The sequence below is a fragment of the Rana temporaria genome, chromosome 8 (assembly GCF_905171775.1).
Source record: "Rana temporaria chromosome 8, aRanTem1.1, whole genome shotgun sequence".
In the NCBI taxonomy this organism is placed as follows: Eukaryota; Metazoa; Chordata; class Amphibia; order Anura; family Ranidae; genus Rana; species Rana temporaria.
In genome coordinates, this window is record NC_053496.1 from 150,993,395 (window position 1) to 151,007,210 (window position 13,816).

General features: G+C 48.3%; 44 non-coding genes and 2 pseudogenes across 44 annotated transcripts; all 46 read left to right on the forward strand.

Annotated features, from left to right (window-relative positions):
* Positions 1–87: 87 nt before the first annotated feature.
* Positions 88–206, forward strand: LOC120912569. The gene has a single exon (XR_005743103.1). It is a non-coding gene; the product is annotated as a 5S ribosomal RNA (ribosomal RNA).
* Positions 207–306: 100 nt separating this feature from the next.
* On the forward strand, positions 307–425 carry LOC120912638. The gene has a single exon (XR_005743168.1). It is a non-coding gene; the product is annotated as a 5S ribosomal RNA (ribosomal RNA).
* A 90-nt stretch (positions 426–515) lies between these two features.
* On the forward strand, positions 516–634 carry LOC120912644. The gene has a single exon (XR_005743174.1). It is a non-coding gene; the product is annotated as a 5S ribosomal RNA (ribosomal RNA).
* A 90-nt stretch (positions 635–724) lies between these two features.
* LOC120912646 lies at positions 725–843 on the forward strand. Its single transcript, XR_005743175.1, has one exon. It is a non-coding gene; the product is annotated as a 5S ribosomal RNA (ribosomal RNA).
* An 86-nt stretch (positions 844–929) lies between these two features.
* LOC120912005 lies at positions 930–1,048 on the forward strand. The gene has a single exon (XR_005742770.1). It is a non-coding gene; the product is annotated as a 5S ribosomal RNA (ribosomal RNA).
* A 301-nt stretch (positions 1,049–1,349) lies between these two features.
* LOC120912650 lies at positions 1,350–1,468 on the forward strand. The gene has a single exon (XR_005743179.1). It is a non-coding gene; the product is annotated as a 5S ribosomal RNA (ribosomal RNA).
* Positions 1,469–1,558: 90 nt separating this feature from the next.
* On the forward strand, positions 1,559–1,677 carry LOC120912647. Its single transcript, XR_005743176.1, has one exon. It is a non-coding gene; the product is annotated as a 5S ribosomal RNA (ribosomal RNA).
* Positions 1,678–1,767: 90 nt separating this feature from the next.
* On the forward strand, positions 1,768–1,886 carry LOC120912648. The gene has a single exon (XR_005743177.1). It is a non-coding gene; the product is annotated as a 5S ribosomal RNA (ribosomal RNA).
* A 90-nt stretch (positions 1,887–1,976) lies between these two features.
* Positions 1,977–2,095, forward strand: LOC120912649. The gene has a single exon (XR_005743178.1). It is a non-coding gene; the product is annotated as a 5S ribosomal RNA (ribosomal RNA).
* Positions 2,096–2,185: 90 nt separating this feature from the next.
* LOC120912651 lies at positions 2,186–2,304 on the forward strand. The gene has a single exon (XR_005743180.1). It is a non-coding gene; the product is annotated as a 5S ribosomal RNA (ribosomal RNA).
* A 90-nt stretch (positions 2,305–2,394) lies between these two features.
* LOC120912652 lies at positions 2,395–2,513 on the forward strand. Its single transcript, XR_005743181.1, has one exon. It is a non-coding gene; the product is annotated as a 5S ribosomal RNA (ribosomal RNA).
* Positions 2,514–2,603: 90 nt separating this feature from the next.
* Positions 2,604–2,722, forward strand: LOC120912653. The gene has a single exon (XR_005743182.1). It is a non-coding gene; the product is annotated as a 5S ribosomal RNA (ribosomal RNA).
* A 90-nt stretch (positions 2,723–2,812) lies between these two features.
* On the forward strand, positions 2,813–2,931 carry LOC120912086. The gene has a single exon (XR_005742846.1). It is a non-coding gene; the product is annotated as a 5S ribosomal RNA (ribosomal RNA).
* Positions 2,932–3,023: 92 nt separating this feature from the next.
* Positions 3,024–3,142, forward strand: LOC120912360 (annotated as a pseudogene).
* Positions 3,143–3,233: 91 nt separating this feature from the next.
* Positions 3,234–3,352, forward strand: LOC120912416 (annotated as a pseudogene).
* A 90-nt stretch (positions 3,353–3,442) lies between these two features.
* On the forward strand, positions 3,443–3,561 carry LOC120912654. The gene has a single exon (XR_005743183.1). It is a non-coding gene; the product is annotated as a 5S ribosomal RNA (ribosomal RNA).
* A 90-nt stretch (positions 3,562–3,651) lies between these two features.
* LOC120912655 lies at positions 3,652–3,770 on the forward strand. Its single transcript, XR_005743184.1, has one exon. It is a non-coding gene; the product is annotated as a 5S ribosomal RNA (ribosomal RNA).
* A 90-nt stretch (positions 3,771–3,860) lies between these two features.
* LOC120912656 lies at positions 3,861–3,979 on the forward strand. Its single transcript, XR_005743185.1, has one exon. It is a non-coding gene; the product is annotated as a 5S ribosomal RNA (ribosomal RNA).
* A 90-nt stretch (positions 3,980–4,069) lies between these two features.
* On the forward strand, positions 4,070–4,188 carry LOC120912657. The gene has a single exon (XR_005743186.1). It is a non-coding gene; the product is annotated as a 5S ribosomal RNA (ribosomal RNA).
* Positions 4,189–4,278: 90 nt separating this feature from the next.
* On the forward strand, positions 4,279–4,397 carry LOC120912658. The gene has a single exon (XR_005743187.1). It is a non-coding gene; the product is annotated as a 5S ribosomal RNA (ribosomal RNA).
* A 90-nt stretch (positions 4,398–4,487) lies between these two features.
* Positions 4,488–4,606, forward strand: LOC120912659. The gene has a single exon (XR_005743188.1). It is a non-coding gene; the product is annotated as a 5S ribosomal RNA (ribosomal RNA).
* Positions 4,607–4,696: 90 nt separating this feature from the next.
* LOC120912660 lies at positions 4,697–4,815 on the forward strand. The gene has a single exon (XR_005743189.1). It is a non-coding gene; the product is annotated as a 5S ribosomal RNA (ribosomal RNA).
* Positions 4,816–4,905: 90 nt separating this feature from the next.
* LOC120912662 lies at positions 4,906–5,024 on the forward strand. The gene has a single exon (XR_005743191.1). It is a non-coding gene; the product is annotated as a 5S ribosomal RNA (ribosomal RNA).
* Positions 5,025–5,114: 90 nt separating this feature from the next.
* On the forward strand, positions 5,115–5,233 carry LOC120912663. Its single transcript, XR_005743192.1, has one exon. It is a non-coding gene; the product is annotated as a 5S ribosomal RNA (ribosomal RNA).
* A 90-nt stretch (positions 5,234–5,323) lies between these two features.
* On the forward strand, positions 5,324–5,442 carry LOC120912664. The gene has a single exon (XR_005743193.1). It is a non-coding gene; the product is annotated as a 5S ribosomal RNA (ribosomal RNA).
* A 90-nt stretch (positions 5,443–5,532) lies between these two features.
* LOC120912665 lies at positions 5,533–5,651 on the forward strand. The gene has a single exon (XR_005743194.1). It is a non-coding gene; the product is annotated as a 5S ribosomal RNA (ribosomal RNA).
* Positions 5,652–5,741: 90 nt separating this feature from the next.
* Positions 5,742–5,860, forward strand: LOC120912666. The gene has a single exon (XR_005743195.1). It is a non-coding gene; the product is annotated as a 5S ribosomal RNA (ribosomal RNA).
* Positions 5,861–5,950: 90 nt separating this feature from the next.
* LOC120912668 lies at positions 5,951–6,069 on the forward strand. Its single transcript, XR_005743197.1, has one exon. It is a non-coding gene; the product is annotated as a 5S ribosomal RNA (ribosomal RNA).
* A 90-nt stretch (positions 6,070–6,159) lies between these two features.
* On the forward strand, positions 6,160–6,278 carry LOC120912669. The gene has a single exon (XR_005743198.1). It is a non-coding gene; the product is annotated as a 5S ribosomal RNA (ribosomal RNA).
* Positions 6,279–6,368: 90 nt separating this feature from the next.
* Positions 6,369–6,487, forward strand: LOC120912670. Its single transcript, XR_005743199.1, has one exon. It is a non-coding gene; the product is annotated as a 5S ribosomal RNA (ribosomal RNA).
* A 90-nt stretch (positions 6,488–6,577) lies between these two features.
* Positions 6,578–6,696, forward strand: LOC120912671. Its single transcript, XR_005743200.1, has one exon. It is a non-coding gene; the product is annotated as a 5S ribosomal RNA (ribosomal RNA).
* An 88-nt stretch (positions 6,697–6,784) lies between these two features.
* Positions 6,785–6,903, forward strand: LOC120912672. Its single transcript, XR_005743201.1, has one exon. It is a non-coding gene; the product is annotated as a 5S ribosomal RNA (ribosomal RNA).
* Positions 6,904–6,993: 90 nt separating this feature from the next.
* On the forward strand, positions 6,994–7,112 carry LOC120912674. Its single transcript, XR_005743203.1, has one exon. It is a non-coding gene; the product is annotated as a 5S ribosomal RNA (ribosomal RNA).
* A 90-nt stretch (positions 7,113–7,202) lies between these two features.
* LOC120912675 lies at positions 7,203–7,321 on the forward strand. Its single transcript, XR_005743204.1, has one exon. It is a non-coding gene; the product is annotated as a 5S ribosomal RNA (ribosomal RNA).
* Positions 7,322–7,411: 90 nt separating this feature from the next.
* Positions 7,412–7,530, forward strand: LOC120912676. The gene has a single exon (XR_005743205.1). It is a non-coding gene; the product is annotated as a 5S ribosomal RNA (ribosomal RNA).
* A 90-nt stretch (positions 7,531–7,620) lies between these two features.
* LOC120912677 lies at positions 7,621–7,739 on the forward strand. The gene has a single exon (XR_005743206.1). It is a non-coding gene; the product is annotated as a 5S ribosomal RNA (ribosomal RNA).
* Positions 7,740–7,829: 90 nt separating this feature from the next.
* LOC120912064 lies at positions 7,830–7,948 on the forward strand. The gene has a single exon (XR_005742826.1). It is a non-coding gene; the product is annotated as a 5S ribosomal RNA (ribosomal RNA).
* A 90-nt stretch (positions 7,949–8,038) lies between these two features.
* Positions 8,039–8,157, forward strand: LOC120912678. Its single transcript, XR_005743207.1, has one exon. It is a non-coding gene; the product is annotated as a 5S ribosomal RNA (ribosomal RNA).
* A 90-nt stretch (positions 8,158–8,247) lies between these two features.
* LOC120912679 lies at positions 8,248–8,366 on the forward strand. Its single transcript, XR_005743208.1, has one exon. It is a non-coding gene; the product is annotated as a 5S ribosomal RNA (ribosomal RNA).
* A 90-nt stretch (positions 8,367–8,456) lies between these two features.
* On the forward strand, positions 8,457–8,575 carry LOC120912680. The gene has a single exon (XR_005743209.1). It is a non-coding gene; the product is annotated as a 5S ribosomal RNA (ribosomal RNA).
* Positions 8,576–8,665: 90 nt separating this feature from the next.
* On the forward strand, positions 8,666–8,784 carry LOC120912681. The gene has a single exon (XR_005743210.1). It is a non-coding gene; the product is annotated as a 5S ribosomal RNA (ribosomal RNA).
* Positions 8,785–8,873: 89 nt separating this feature from the next.
* Positions 8,874–8,992, forward strand: LOC120912682. Its single transcript, XR_005743211.1, has one exon. It is a non-coding gene; the product is annotated as a 5S ribosomal RNA (ribosomal RNA).
* A 90-nt stretch (positions 8,993–9,082) lies between these two features.
* Positions 9,083–9,201, forward strand: LOC120912683. The gene has a single exon (XR_005743212.1). It is a non-coding gene; the product is annotated as a 5S ribosomal RNA (ribosomal RNA).
* Positions 9,202–9,291: 90 nt separating this feature from the next.
* LOC120912685 lies at positions 9,292–9,410 on the forward strand. The gene has a single exon (XR_005743214.1). It is a non-coding gene; the product is annotated as a 5S ribosomal RNA (ribosomal RNA).
* Positions 9,411–9,500: 90 nt separating this feature from the next.
* On the forward strand, positions 9,501–9,619 carry LOC120912686. The gene has a single exon (XR_005743215.1). It is a non-coding gene; the product is annotated as a 5S ribosomal RNA (ribosomal RNA).
* Positions 9,620–9,724: 105 nt separating this feature from the next.
* Positions 9,725–9,843, forward strand: LOC120911960. Its single transcript, XR_005742726.1, has one exon. It is a non-coding gene; the product is annotated as a 5S ribosomal RNA (ribosomal RNA).
* The last annotated feature ends 3,973 nt before the right edge of the window (positions 9,844–13,816 follow it).

Here is a 13,816-nt window from a genome sequence, read left to right on the forward strand (position 1 = left end):
TATTTTTTGTGGTGGAGTCCTTGAAGCCTTTTTTCTAGTCTTTCTTCCAAGCTATCTTCAAGAGAGTTAAGGCCAGCTATGGTTATCGCCTACGGCCACATCACCCTGAAAGCGCCCGATCTCGTCTGATCTCGGAGGCTAAGCAGGGTCGGGCCTGGTTAGTACCTGGATGGGAGACCGCCTGGGAATACCAGGTGCTGTAGGCTTTCTTTTATTTTATTTTTTTTGAAGTGGAGTTCTTGAAGCTTTTTTTCTAGTCTTTCTTCCAAGCTATCTTCAAGAGAGTTAAGGCCAGCTACGGTTATCGCCTACGGCCACATCACCCTGAAAGCGCCCGATCTCGTCTGATCTCGGAGGCTAAGCAGGGTCGGGCCTGGTTAGTACCTGGATGGGAGACCGCCTGGGAATACCAGGTGCTGTAGGCTTTTTTGTTTTGGTGGAGTCTTGAATCTCTTTTTTCCCCCAGTCTTTCTTCCATGCTATCTTCAAGAGAGTTAAGGACAGCCATGGTTATCGCCTACGGCCACATCACCTTGAAAGCGCCCGATCTCGTCTGATCTCGGAGGCTAAGCAGGGTCGGGCCTGGTTAGTACCTGGATGGGAGACCGCCTGGGAATACCAGGTGCTGTAGGCTTTTTTGTTTTGGTGGAGTCTTGAATCTCTTTTTTCCCCCAGTCTTTCTTCCATGCTATCTTCAAGAGAGTTAAGGACAGCCATGGTTATCGCCTACGGCCACATCACCTTGAAAGCGCCCGATCTCGTCTGATCTCGGAGGCTAAGCAGGGTCGGGCCTGGTTAGTACCTGGATGGGAGACCGCCTGGGAATACCAGGTGCTGTAGGCTTTTTTGTTTTGGTGGAGTCTTGAATCCTTTTTTCTAGTCTTTCTTCCAAGCTATCTTCAAGAGAGTTAAGTCCACTTATGGTTATCGCCTACGGTCACATCACCCTGAAAGCGCCCGATCTCATCTGATCTCGGAGGCTAAGCAGGGTCGGGCCTGGTTAGTACCTGGATGAGAGACCGCCTGGGAATACCAGGTGCTGTAGGCTTTCTTTCATTATTGTAGTGGAGTTCTTGAAGCCTTTTTTCTAGTCTTTCTTCCAAGCTATCTTCAAGAGAGTTAAGGCCAGCTATGGTTGTCGCCTACGGCCACATCACCCTGAAAGCTCCCGATCTCCTCTAATTTCGGAGGCTAAGCAGGGTCGGGCCTGGATGGGAGACCGCCTGGGAACACCAGGTGCTGTAGGCTTTCTTTTATGTTTATTTTTTTTGTGGTGAAGTCCTTGAAGCCTCTTTTCTAGTCTTTCTTCCAAGCTATCTTAAAGAGAGTTAAGGCCAGATACAGTTATCGCCTACGGCCACATCACCCTGAAAGCGCCCGATCTCGTCTGATCTCGGAGGCTAAGCAGGGTCGGGCCTGGTTAGTACCTGGATGGGAGACCGCCTGGGAATACCAGGTGCTGTAGGCTTTTTTGTTTTGGTGGAGTCTTGAATCTCTTTTTTCCCCCAGTCTTTCTTCCATGCTATCTTCAAGAGAGTTAAGGACAGCCATGGTTATCGCCTACGGCCACATCACCTTGAAAGCGCCCGATCTCGTCTGATCTCGGAGGCTAAGCAGGGTCGGGCCTGGTTAGTACCTGGATGGGAGACCGCCTGGGAATACCAGGTGCTGTAGGCTTTTTTGTTTTGGTGGAGTCTTGAATCTCTTTTTTCCCCCAGTCTTTCTTCCATGCTATCTTCAAGAGAGTTAAGGACAGCCATGGTTATCGCCTACGGCCACATCACCTTGAAAGCGCCCGATCTCGTCTGATCTCGGAGGCTAAGCAGGGTCGGGCCTGGTTAGTACCTGGATGGGAGACCGCCTGGGAATACCAGGTGCTGTAGGCTTTTTTGTTTTGGTGGAGTCTTGAATCTCTTTTTTCCCCCAGTCTTTCTTCCATGCTATCTTCAAGAGAGTTAAGGACAGCCATGGTTATCGCCTACGGCCACATCACCTTGAAAGCGCCCGATCTCGTCTGATCTCGGAGGCTAAGCAGGGTCGGGCCTGGTTAGTACCTGGATGGGAGACCGCCTGGGAATACCAGGTGCTGTAGGCTTTTTTGTTTTGGTGGAGTCTTGAATCTCTTTTTTCCCCCAGTCTTTCTTCCATGCTATCTTCAAGAGAGTTAAGGACAGCCATGGTTATCGCCTACGGCCACATCACCTTGAAAGCGCCCGATCTCGTCTGATCTCGGAGGCTAAGCAGGGTCGGGCCTGGTTAGTACCTGGATGGGAGACCGCCTGGGAATACCAGGTGCTGTAGGCTTTTTTGTTTTGGTGGAGTCTTGAATCTCTTTTTTCCCCCAGTCTTTCTTCCATGCTATCTTCAAGAGAGTTAAGGACAGCCATGGTTATCGCCTACGGCCACATCACCTTGAAAGCGCCCGATCTCGTCTGATCTCGGAGGCTAAGCAGGGTCGGGCCTGGTTAGTACCTGGATGGGAGACCGCCTGGGAATACCAGGTGCTGTAGGCTTTTTTGTTTTGGTGGAGTCTTGAATCTCTTTTTTCCCCCAGTCTTTCTTCCATGCTATCTTCAAGAGAGTTAAGGACAGCCATGGTTATCGCCTACGGCCACATCACCTTGAAAGCGCCCGATCTCGTCTGATCTCGGAGGCTAAGCAGGGTCGGGCCTGGTTAGTACCTGGATGGGAGACCGCCTGGGAATACCAGGTGCTGTAGGCTTTTTTGTTTTGGTGGAGTCTTGAATCTCTTTTTTCCCCCAGTCTTTCTTCCATGCTATCTTCAAGAGAGTTAAGGACAGCCATGGTTATCGCCTACGGCCACATCACCATGAAAGCGCCCGATCTCGTCTGATCTCGGGGGCTAAGCAGGGTCGGGCCTGGTTAGTACCTGGATGGGAGACCGCCTGGGAATACCAGGTGCTGTAGGCTTTCTTTTATTTTTGTAGTGGAGTTCTTGAAGCTTTTTTTCTAGTCTTTCTTCCAAGCTATCTTCAAGAGAGTTAAGGCCAGCGATGGTTATCGCCTATGGCCGCATCACCATGAAAGCGCCCGATCTTGTCTGATCTCGGGGGCTAAGCAGGGTCGGGCCTGGTTAGTACCTGGATGGGAGATCGCCTGGGAATACCAGGTGCTGTAGGCTTTCTTTTATTTTTGTAGTGGAGTTCTTGAAGCTTTTTTCTAGTCTTTCTTCCAAGCTATCTTCAAGAGAGTTAAGGCCAGCGACAGTTATCGCCTTCGGCCACATCTCCCTGAAAGCGCCCAATCTTGTCTGATCTCGGAGGCTGAGCAGGGTCAGGCCTGGTTAGTACCTGGATGAGAGACCGCCTGGGAATACCAGGTGCTGTAGGCTTTTTTGTTTTGGTGGAGTCTTGAATCTCTTTTTTCCCCCAGTCTTTCTTCCATGCTATCTTCAAGAGAGTTAAGGACAGCCATGGTTATCGCCTACGGCCACATCACCTTGAAAGCGCCCGATCTCGTCTGATCTCGGAGGCTAAGCAGGGTCGGGCCTGGTTAGTACCTGGATGGGAGACCGCCTGGGAATACCAGGTGCTGTAGGCTTTTTTGTTTTGGTGGAGTCTTGAATCTCTTTTTTCCCCCAGTCTTTCTTCCATGCTATCTTCAAGAGAGTTAAGGACAGCCATGGTTATCGCCTACGGCCACATCACCTTGAAAGCGCCCGATCTCGTCTGATCTCGGAGGCTAAGCAGGGTCGGGCCTGGTTAGTACCTGGATGGGAGACCGCCTGGGAATACCAGGTGCTGTAGGCTTTTTTGTTTTGGTGGAGTCTTGAATCTCTTTTTTCCCCCAGTCTTTCTTCCATGCTATCTTCAAGAGAGTTAAGGACAGCCATGGTTATCGCCTACGGCCACATCACCTTGAAAGCGCCCGATCTCGTCTGATCTCGGAGGCTAAGCAGGGTCGGGCCTGGTTAGTACCTGGATGGGAGACCGCCTGGGAATACCAGGTGCTGTAGGCTTTTTTGTTTTGGTGGAGTCTTGAATCTCTTTTTTCCCCCAGTCTTTCTTCCATGCTATCTTCAAGAGAGTTAAGGACAGCCATGGTTATCGCCTACGGCCACATCACCTTGAAAGCGCCCGATCTCGTCTGATCTCGGAGGCTAAGCAGGGTCGGGCCTGGTTAGTACCTGGATGGGAGACCGCCTGGGAATACCAGGTGCTGTAGGCTTTTTTGTTTTGGTGGAGTCTTGAATCTCTTTTTTCCCCCAGTCTTTCTTCCATGCTATCTTCAAGAGAGTTAAGGACAGCCATGGTTATCGCCTACGGCCACATCACCTTGAAAGCGCCCGATCTCGTCTGATCTCGGAGGCTAAGCAGGGTCGGGCCTGGTTAGTACCTGGATGGGAGACCGCCTGGGAATACCAGGTGCTGTAGGCTTTTTTGTTTTGGTGGAGTCTTGAATCTCTTTTTTCCCCCAGTCTTTCTTCCATGCTATCTTCAAGAGAGTTAAGGACAGCCATGGTTATCGCCTACGGCCACATCACCTTGAAAGCGCCCGATCTCGTCTGATCTCGGAGGCTAAGCAGGGTCGGGCCTGGTTAGTACCTGGATGGGAGACCGCCTGGGAATACCAGGTGCTGTAGGCTTTTTTGTTTTGGTGGAGTCTTGAATCTCTTTTTTCCCCCAGTCTTTCTTCCATGCTATCTTCAAGAGAGTTAAGGACAGCCATGGTTATCGCCTACGGCCACATCACCTTGAAAGCGCCCGATCTCGTCTGATCTCGGAGGCTAAGCAGGGTCGGGCCTGGTTAGTACCTGGATGGGAGACCGCCTGGGAATACCAGGTGCTGTAGGCTTTTTTGTTTTGGTGGAGTCTTGAATCTCTTTTTTCCCCCAGTCTTTCTTCCATGCTATCTTCAAGAGAGTTAAGGACAGCCATGGTTATCGCCTACGGCCACATCACCTTGAAAGCGCCCGATCTCGTCTGATCTCGGAGGCTAAGCAGGGTCGGGCCTGGTTAGTACCTGGATGGGAGACCGCCTGGGAATACCAGGTGCTGTAGGCTTTTTTGTTTTGGTGGAGTCTTGAATCTCTTTTTTCCCCCAGTCTTTCTTCCATGCTATCTTCAAGAGAGTTAAGGACAGCCATGGTTATCGCCTACGGCCACATCACCTTGAAAGCGCCCGATCTCGTCTGATCTCGGAGGCTAAGCAGGGTCGGGCCTGGTTAGTACCTGGATGGGAGACCGCCTGGGAATACCAGGTGCTGTAGGCTTTTTTGTTTTGGTGGAGTCTTGAATCTCTTTTTTCCCCCAGTCTTTCTTCCATGCTATCTTCAAGAGAGTTAAGGACAGCCATGGTTATCGCCTACGGCCACATCACCTTGAAAGCGCCCGATCTCGTCTGATCTCGGAGGCTAAGCAGGGTCGGGCCTGGTTAGTACCTGGATGGGAGACCGCCTGGGAATACCAGGTGCTGTAGGCTTTTTTGTTTTGGTGGAGTCTTGAATCTCTTTTTTCCCCCAGTCTTTCTTCCATGCTATCTTCAAGAGAGTTAAGGACAGCCATGGTTATCGCCTACGGCCACATCACCTTGAAAGCGCCCGATCTCGTCTGATCTCGGAGGCTAAGCAGGGTCGGGCCTGGTTAGTACCTGGATGGGAGACCGCCTGGGAATACCAGGTGCTGTAGGCTTTTTTGTTTTGGTGGAGTCTTGAATCTCTTTTTTCCCCCAGTCTTTCTTCCATGCTATCTTCAAGAGAGTTAAGGACAGCCATGGTTATCGCCTACGGCCACATCACCTTGAAAGCGCCCGATCTCGTCTGATCTCGGAGGCTAAGCAGGGTCGGGCCTGGTTAGTACCTGGATGGGAGACCGCCTGGGAATACCAGGTGCTGTAGGCTTTTTTGTTTTGGTGGAGTCTTGAATCTCTTTTTTCCCCCAGTCTTTCTTCCATGCTATCTTCAAGAGAGTTAAGGACAGCCATGGTTATCGCCTACGGCCACATCACCTTGAAAGCGCCCGATCTCGTCTGATCTCGGAGGCTAAGCAGGGTCGGGCCTGGTTAGTACCTGGATGGGAGACCGCCTGGGAATACCAGGTGCTGTAGGCTTTTTTGTTTTGGTGGAGTCTTGAATCTCTTTTTTCCCCCAGTCTTTCTTCCATGCTATCTTCAAGAGAGTTAAGGACAGCCATGGTTATCGCCTACGGCCACATCACCTTGAAAGCGCCCGATCTCGTCTGATCTCGGAGGCTAAGCAGGGTCGGGCCTGGTTAGTACCTGGATGGGAGACCGCCTGGGAATACCAGGTGCTGTAGGCTTTTTTGTTTTGGTGGAGTCTTGAATCTCTTTTTTCCCCCAGTCTTTCTTCCATGCTATCTTCAAGAGAGTTAAGGACAGCCATGGTTATCGCCTACGGCCACATCACCTTGAAAGCGCCCGATCTCGTCTGATCTCGGAGGCTAAGCAGGGTCGGGCCTGGTTAGTACCTGGATGGGAGACCGCCTGGGAATACCAGGTGCTGTAGGCTTTTTTGTTTTGGTGGAGTCTTGAATCTCTTTTTTCCCCCAGTCTTTCTTCCATGCTATCTTCAAGAGAGTTAAGGACAGCCATGGTTATCGCCTACGGCCACATCACCTTGAAAGCGCCCGATCTCGTCTGATCTCGGAGGCTAAGCAGGGTCGGGCCTGGTTAGTACCTGGATGGGAGACCGCCTGGGAATACCAGGTGCTGTAGGCTTTTGTTTTGGTGGAGTCTTGAATCTCTTTTTTCCCCCAGTCTTTCTTCCATGCTATCTTCAAGAGAGTTAAGGACAGCCATGGTTATCGCCTACGGCCACATCACCTTGAAAGCGCCCGATCTCGTCTGATCTCGGAGGCTAAGCAGGGTCGGGCCTGGTTAGTACCTGGATGGGAGACCGCCTGGGAATACCAGGTGCTGTAGGCTTTTTTGTTTTGGTGGAGTCTTGAATCTCTTTTTTCCCCCAGTCTTTCTTCCATGCTATCTTCAAGAGAGTTAAGGACAGCCATGGTTATCGCCTACGGCCACATCACCTTGAAAGCGCCCGATCTCGTCTGATCTCGGAGGCTAAGCAGGGTCGGGCCTGGTTAGTACCTGGATGGGAGACCGCCTGGGAATACCAGGTGCTGTAGGCTTTTTTGTTTTGGTGGAGTCTTGAATCTCTTTTTTCCCCCAGTCTTTCTTCCATGCTATCTTCAAGAGAGTTAAGGACAGCCATGGTTATCGCCTACGGCCACATCACCTTGAAAGCGCCCGATCTCGTCTGATCTCGGAGGCTAAGCAGGGTCGGGCCTGGTTAGTACCTGGATGGGAGACCGCCTGGGAATACCAGGTGCTGTAGGCTTTTTTGTTTTGGTGGAGTCTTGAATCTCTTTTTTCCCCCAGTCTTTCTTCCATGCTATCTTCAAGAGAGTTAAGGACAGCCATGGTTATCGCCTACGGCCACATCACCTTGAAAGCGCCCGATCTCGTCTGATCTCGGAGGCTAAGCAGGGTCGGGCCTGGTTAGTACCTGGATGGGAGACCGCCTGGGAATACCAGGTGCTGTAGGCTTTTTTGTTTTGGTGGAGTCTTGAATCTCTTTTTTCCCCCAGTCTTTCTTCCATGCTATCTTCAAGAGAGTTAAGGACAGCCATGGTTATCGCCTACGGCCACATCACCTTGAAAGCGCCCGATCTCGTCTGATCTCGGAGGCTAAGCAGGGTCGGGCCTGGTTAGTACCTGGATGGGAGACCGCCTGGGAATACCAGGTGCTGTAGGCTTTTTTGTTTTGGTGGAGTCTTGAATCTCTTTTTTCCCCCAGTCTTTCTTCCATGCTATCTTCAAGAGAGTTAAGGACAGCCATGGTTATCGCCTACGGCCACATCACCTTGAAAGCGCCCGATCTCGTCTGATCTCGGAGGCTAAGCAGGGTCGGGCCTGGTTAGTACCTGGATGGGAGACCGCCTGGGAATACCAGGTGATGTAGGCTTTTTTGTTTTGGTGGAGTCTTGAATCTCTTTTTTCCCCCAGTCTTTCTTCCATGCTATCTTCAAGAGAGTTAAGGACAGCCATGGTTATCGCCTACGGCCACATCACCTTGAAAGCGCCCGATCTCGTCTGATCTCGGAGGCTAAGCAGGGTCGGGCCTGGTTAGTACCTGGATGGGAGACCGCCTGGGAATACCAGGTGCTGTAGGCTTTTTTGTTTTGGTGGAGTCTTGAATCTCTTTTTTCCCCCAGTCTTTCTTCCATGCTATCTTCAAGAGAGTTAAGGACAGCCATGGTTATCGCCTACGGCCACATCACCTTGAAAGCGCCCGATCTCGTCTGATCTCGGAGGCTAAGCAGGGTCGGGCCTGGTTAGTACCTGGATGGGAGACCGCCTGGGAATACCAGGTGCTGTAGGCTTTTTTGTTTTGGTGGAGTCTTGAATCTCTTTTTTCCCCCAGTCTTTCTTCCATGCTATCTTCAAGAGAGTTAAGGACAGCCATGGTTATCGCCTACGGCCACATCACCTTGAAAGCGCCCGATCTCGTCTGATCTCGGAGGCTAAGCAGGGTCGGGCCTGGTTAGTACCTGGATGGGAGACCGCCTGGGAATACCAGGTGCTGTAGGCTTTTTTGTTTTGGTGGAGTCTTGAATCTCTTTTTTCCCCCAGTCTTTCTTCCATGCTATCTTCAAGAGAGTTAAGGACAGCCATGGTTATCGCCTACGGCCACATCACCTTGAAAGCGCCCGATCTCGTCTGATCTCGGAGGCTAAGCAGGGTCGGGCCTGGTTAGTACCTGGATGGGAGACCGCCTGGGAATACCAGGTGCTGTAGGCTTTTTTGTTTTGGTGGAGTCTTGAATCTCTTTTTTCCCCAGTCTTTCTTCCATGCTATCTTCAAGAGAGTTAAGGACAGCCATGGTTATCGCCTACGGCCACATCACCTTGAAAGCGCCCGATCTCGTCTGATCTCGGAGGCTAAGCAGGGTCGGGCCTGGTTAGTACCTGGATGGGAGACCGCCTGGGAATACCAGGTGCTGTAGGCTTTTTTGTTTTGGTGGAGTCTTGAATCTCTTTTTTCCCCCAGTCTTTCTTCCATGCTATCTTCAAGAGAGTTAAGGACAGCCATGGTTATCGCCTACGGCCACATCACCTTGAAAGCGCCCGATCTCGTCTGATCTCGGAGGCTAAGCAGGGTCGGGCCTGGTTAGTACCTGGATGGGAGACCGCCTGGGAATACCAGGTGCTGTAGGCTTTTTTGTTTTGGTGGAGTCTTGAATCTCTTTTTTCCCCCAGTCTTTCTTCCATGCTATCTTCAAGAGAGTTAAGGACAGCCATGGTTATCGCCTACGGCCACATCACCTTGAAAGCGCCCGATCTCGTCTGATCTCGGAGGCTAAGCAGGGTCGGGCCTGGTTAGTACCTGGATGGGAGACCGCCTGGGAATACCAGGTGCTGTAGGCTTTTTTGTTTTGGTGGAGTCTTGAATCTCTTTTTTCCCCCAGTCTTTCTTCCATGCTATCTTCAAGAGAGTTAAGGACAGCCATGGTTATCGCCTACGGCCACATCACCTTGAAAGCGCCCGATCTCGTCTGATCTCGGAGGCTAAGCAGGGTCGGGCCTGGTTAGTACCTGGATGGGAGACCGCCTGGGAATACCAGGTGCTGTAGGCTTTATTTTATTTATTTTTTATTTTTTTTGTAGTGGAGTTCTTGAAGCTTTTTTCTAGTCTTTCTTCCAAGATATCTTCAAGAGAGTTAAGGCCAGCTATGGTTATTGCCTACGGTCACATCACCCTGAAAGCGCCCGATCTCGTCTGATCTCGGAGGCTAAGCAGGGTCGGGCCTGGTTAGTACCTGGATGGGAGACTGCCTGGGAATACCAGGTGCTGTAGGCTCTCTTTTTTTTTTGTAGTGGAGTTCTTTTTTTTTATTATCAAAATTTTTATTAATTTTTTCAACATTTCCATTTAACAATATGTTACATTATATCACACCATTATACAATAAACATCCTTATCTATATCCCGTACCCCCCCCCCCCCGGGGAAATAAAGAGAGAAAAAAAAAAAAGGGAGAAAAATTATCCCCCCACCCTCACTTATTCCCAGCGGCTCTCTCCCCCCCCCCCCTCCAAACACCAAAAAAAAATAAAAAATTGTGACTCCTTAGATATGAGGCTTCTAAAAAGCCATTCTATAACTTATCGCTAATTATTCCTTATTATTTCTTGTTAACCCATCCCCTAAAAACACTTTTACCAAGTGTTTGAAATCTGAGGCCTCTAAAAGGCCATAAAACCACTAATGACTTACCCCCCCCCCCCGCTTTTTATATACCACCCTTCCTCCCTTCCCTATTCCACACACAAACCCCGGAAACAAAAAAAAAACACACCTTATTATGTAGTATATCACCATCCCACCCTCTGTGCCCCCCCAGTGCCGCACGGGAGTTCTTATTGAGAGCTAAAAAAAAAAAAAGCTAAAAAAAAAAAAAGAAGAAAAAGGACAAGCAAGTTAGTCTCCACCCCCCCCCCCCCCACAGGCTATCCACTTACGTTTTCCTACAGCTCCTTAAATTATTCAATCTCTAGCGAGAGTTTTTCCCATTCTGACCATATTTCTATAAACTTTTCCTTTCTATCTTTAACCCTAGAAATCCATCTTTCTGCCTCCATAATTAAATTCACTTCTCTCTTCCATTCAAGAATAGTTGGCCTTTTATCCTGTTTCCATAATCTAGGTATTAATAATTTTGCCGCATTTAATAAATGAGGCGTAATACTCTCCTTATATGATCCCATGGACCTCGCTGACCCGTGGAATAGGAAGTTTAAAGGTGTCAGTTCTATTTCCTCGCGAGATAGCCTTCCAACCCAAGGGGCAATCTCTTGCCAAAATCCTCTGATCTTTGGGCATGACCACCACAGGTGGAGTAGGGTACCCTCCTGTCCACATTCCCTCCAACACCCATTGTCCACAAGCCTATACATCTGTGCCAATCTTACTGGGGTTCTATACCACCTAGATAGAAATGTATAAGACATCTCTTGAATCTGTGAGCTTACAGATGTATGGTGTGCGAAATCAATAAGTTTTTAATTTTTTTGCGTGGTAAACCTGTGATTTAGCTCTCCTTCCCAGTCTCTAATATAGTATAGTGTTGTTTTTCTCCGTGTCCCTAGGATTAATCTATACATTTGAGACAGTAAGTGTTTGCCCCCCCTAATCTTTACACATCTGGTTTCAAATATAGTAAGCGAATTAAGAGGCCTTATCTTGGTTTTCCACTTTTGAAAGAAGCACCCTAATTGGTGATACCTCCACTCCACCATTGGGACTGTTCCCAAGCTCCGTCTCAATTCAAATTTGCCGCATGTGGTATCCCCGTCTCTCCCCCAGGCCTTCATTGATCCTACTTCCTCACCTGGGGGAAACCACGGGAATCCCTCCAGGGGAGCCAAGGGGGATATCCCAGGGGCATAATCTCCTAATTGATTTATTTTATCCCATATCCTTAATGTATTATTAGTTAATGGTGACATCCATTTTGAGAGCCCTCTTTCTGTCTTCGGTATCCAAGGAGCTCCTGCTAGGTTCCTTCCTGCCATTGTTTGCTCTAATTTTACCCATATTTTAGTTGAGTGATCGTGATTCCAATTTAGTATACATACTAGTGCCATTGCCCTATAATATGATGTTACATCTGGCAGCCCCACTCCGCCCTCTGACTTTTCTCTACACAAAATCTCATAGGCTAATCTAGGGCATTTATCATTCCACACAAAGGAAACGAAAGCCTTCCGTATACCCTTAAAAAAACTCTGTGGGAGGGATAATTGGCACTGTATGTAAGAGATAAATTATTTTAGGTAATATGTTCGTTTTTACTGCATTCACCCTTCCAAACCAAGTTAAAAACTGCCCCTTCCATTTCTGAAGATCCTCTCTTACCCCTTCCATTAAGGTACCATAATTTAGGTCATATAGAAGTTTAGGGTCAGGCGTTATATGCGTCCCTAAGTAAACTAGTGTTTTTTTATTCCATACGAAGCGATATGCTTCTTGTAGAGTGTTCGCCATAATTAAAGGTACATGGCTAGGAAATAATATAGACTTCTCCAAATTAATTTTAAAATTGGATAGGGCCCCAAACCTGGATACTTCTTCCATCAGAGCAGGTAATGAAGTCTGTGGTGTGGATAGATAGAACAACAGGTCATCGGCATATGCCGAGACCTTATGTTCATCCGGCCCAATACACGTTCCCTGTATTCCGTTATTTTTTCTTATTTTGCAGAGAAAGGGTTCCAATATCATTGCAAATAATAAGGGAGACAAGGGACACCCTTGTCTCGTACCATTGTATATTTGGAAATAGTCTGACAAGGTGCCATTCACCTTTACTCTTGCTCTCGGGGACGCGTACAACGCCAGCACCCAACCCATCACACGCTCTCCCACTTTCATCCACCTCAGAACCTCAGTCATAAACATCCAGCTGACCCTGTCGAAAGCTTTTTCGACATCCATAGATAATATTATTCTGGGGGCTCTGTCCGGGCCGTATTGCATCCAATGGAGGACATTTAATGCTCTTATGGTGTTGTCTCTAGCTTCACGGCCCTTCATAAAGCCTGTTTGGTCAGGGTGAACTAGCTTCACAAAATGATCCTGTAGTCTAAGTGCCAACATTTTTGACAATAACTTCGTATCAGAGTTTAACAAAGAGATTGGTCTATAATTGGCACAATGTTGGGGGTCTTTTCCTGGTTTTGGGAGGACTGTGATGTGTGCCAATAATGCTTCTGGAGGAAGTGGATTCAGAATGTTAATCGAATTGAAGTAATCACATATTGGAGCGCCCAGGTTTTCAGAATTTTTTTTATAATATAAATTCGTAAAGCCATCTGGCCCTGGGCTTTTTCCCATTGTTAAATTTGCTATTACTCCATTCACTTCTTCCACTGTGATCGGCCTGTTTATCATCTCCGTAGCTTCAGATGGCAGTGAAGGTAACTCTGAGTCCGCAATATTCAATTTACTGTTGGTAAACGTCTTTCAGAACCCGGGTCTTGCCCCAGGGAACATGTATCAATCGAAAAAAATATTTTAAAAACAGCCGTTTTTCCGGAGCAGCGATTTTAATGATGTTTAAAGTGAACAAAAAAAAATGAAAAATTCCTTCAAATATCACACCTGCTGTGTGTCTCTAGTAGTGGCACATGTTTAGAAATGTCCCTGCACAACATTAAATTAATATAAGAACAAAGTAATTTAATACTGCTTGCGCACGTGCTGTGTGGGAACAATATCTCGATTATTTTAGGGGTGGTGGGGGGGTGGCATTATCTTTTTGGGAAAGCAAAATTGTAGAAAAAAGGGCACCCCTCAAACATACTGTAATTGTAGCGCAACAAAGAGCCACGTGCAAAGTATTGCATCAAAAATTGTTATTAGGCGCCCCTGTTACACAGGGGCATAAAAATGTGTCCGTTTGCGCAACATAACACTGCAACCCCTCCCAATATCTGCAAATGGAGCACAACAAGGAGCCACGTGCAAAGTATTGCATCAAAAATTGTTATTAGGCGCAAAAATGGCGCATAAAAATGTGTCCATAGGCGCAACATAACACTGCAACCCCTCCCAATATCTGTAATTGGAGCGCAACAAGGAGCCACGTGCAAAGTATTGCATCAAAAATTGTTATTAGGCGCCCCTGTTACACAGGGGCATAAAAATGTGTCCGTAGGCGCAACATAACACTGCAACCCCTCCCAATATCTGCAATTGGAGCGCAACAAGGAGCCACGTGCAAAGTATTGCATCAAAAATTGTTATTAGGCGCCCCTGTTACATAGGGGCA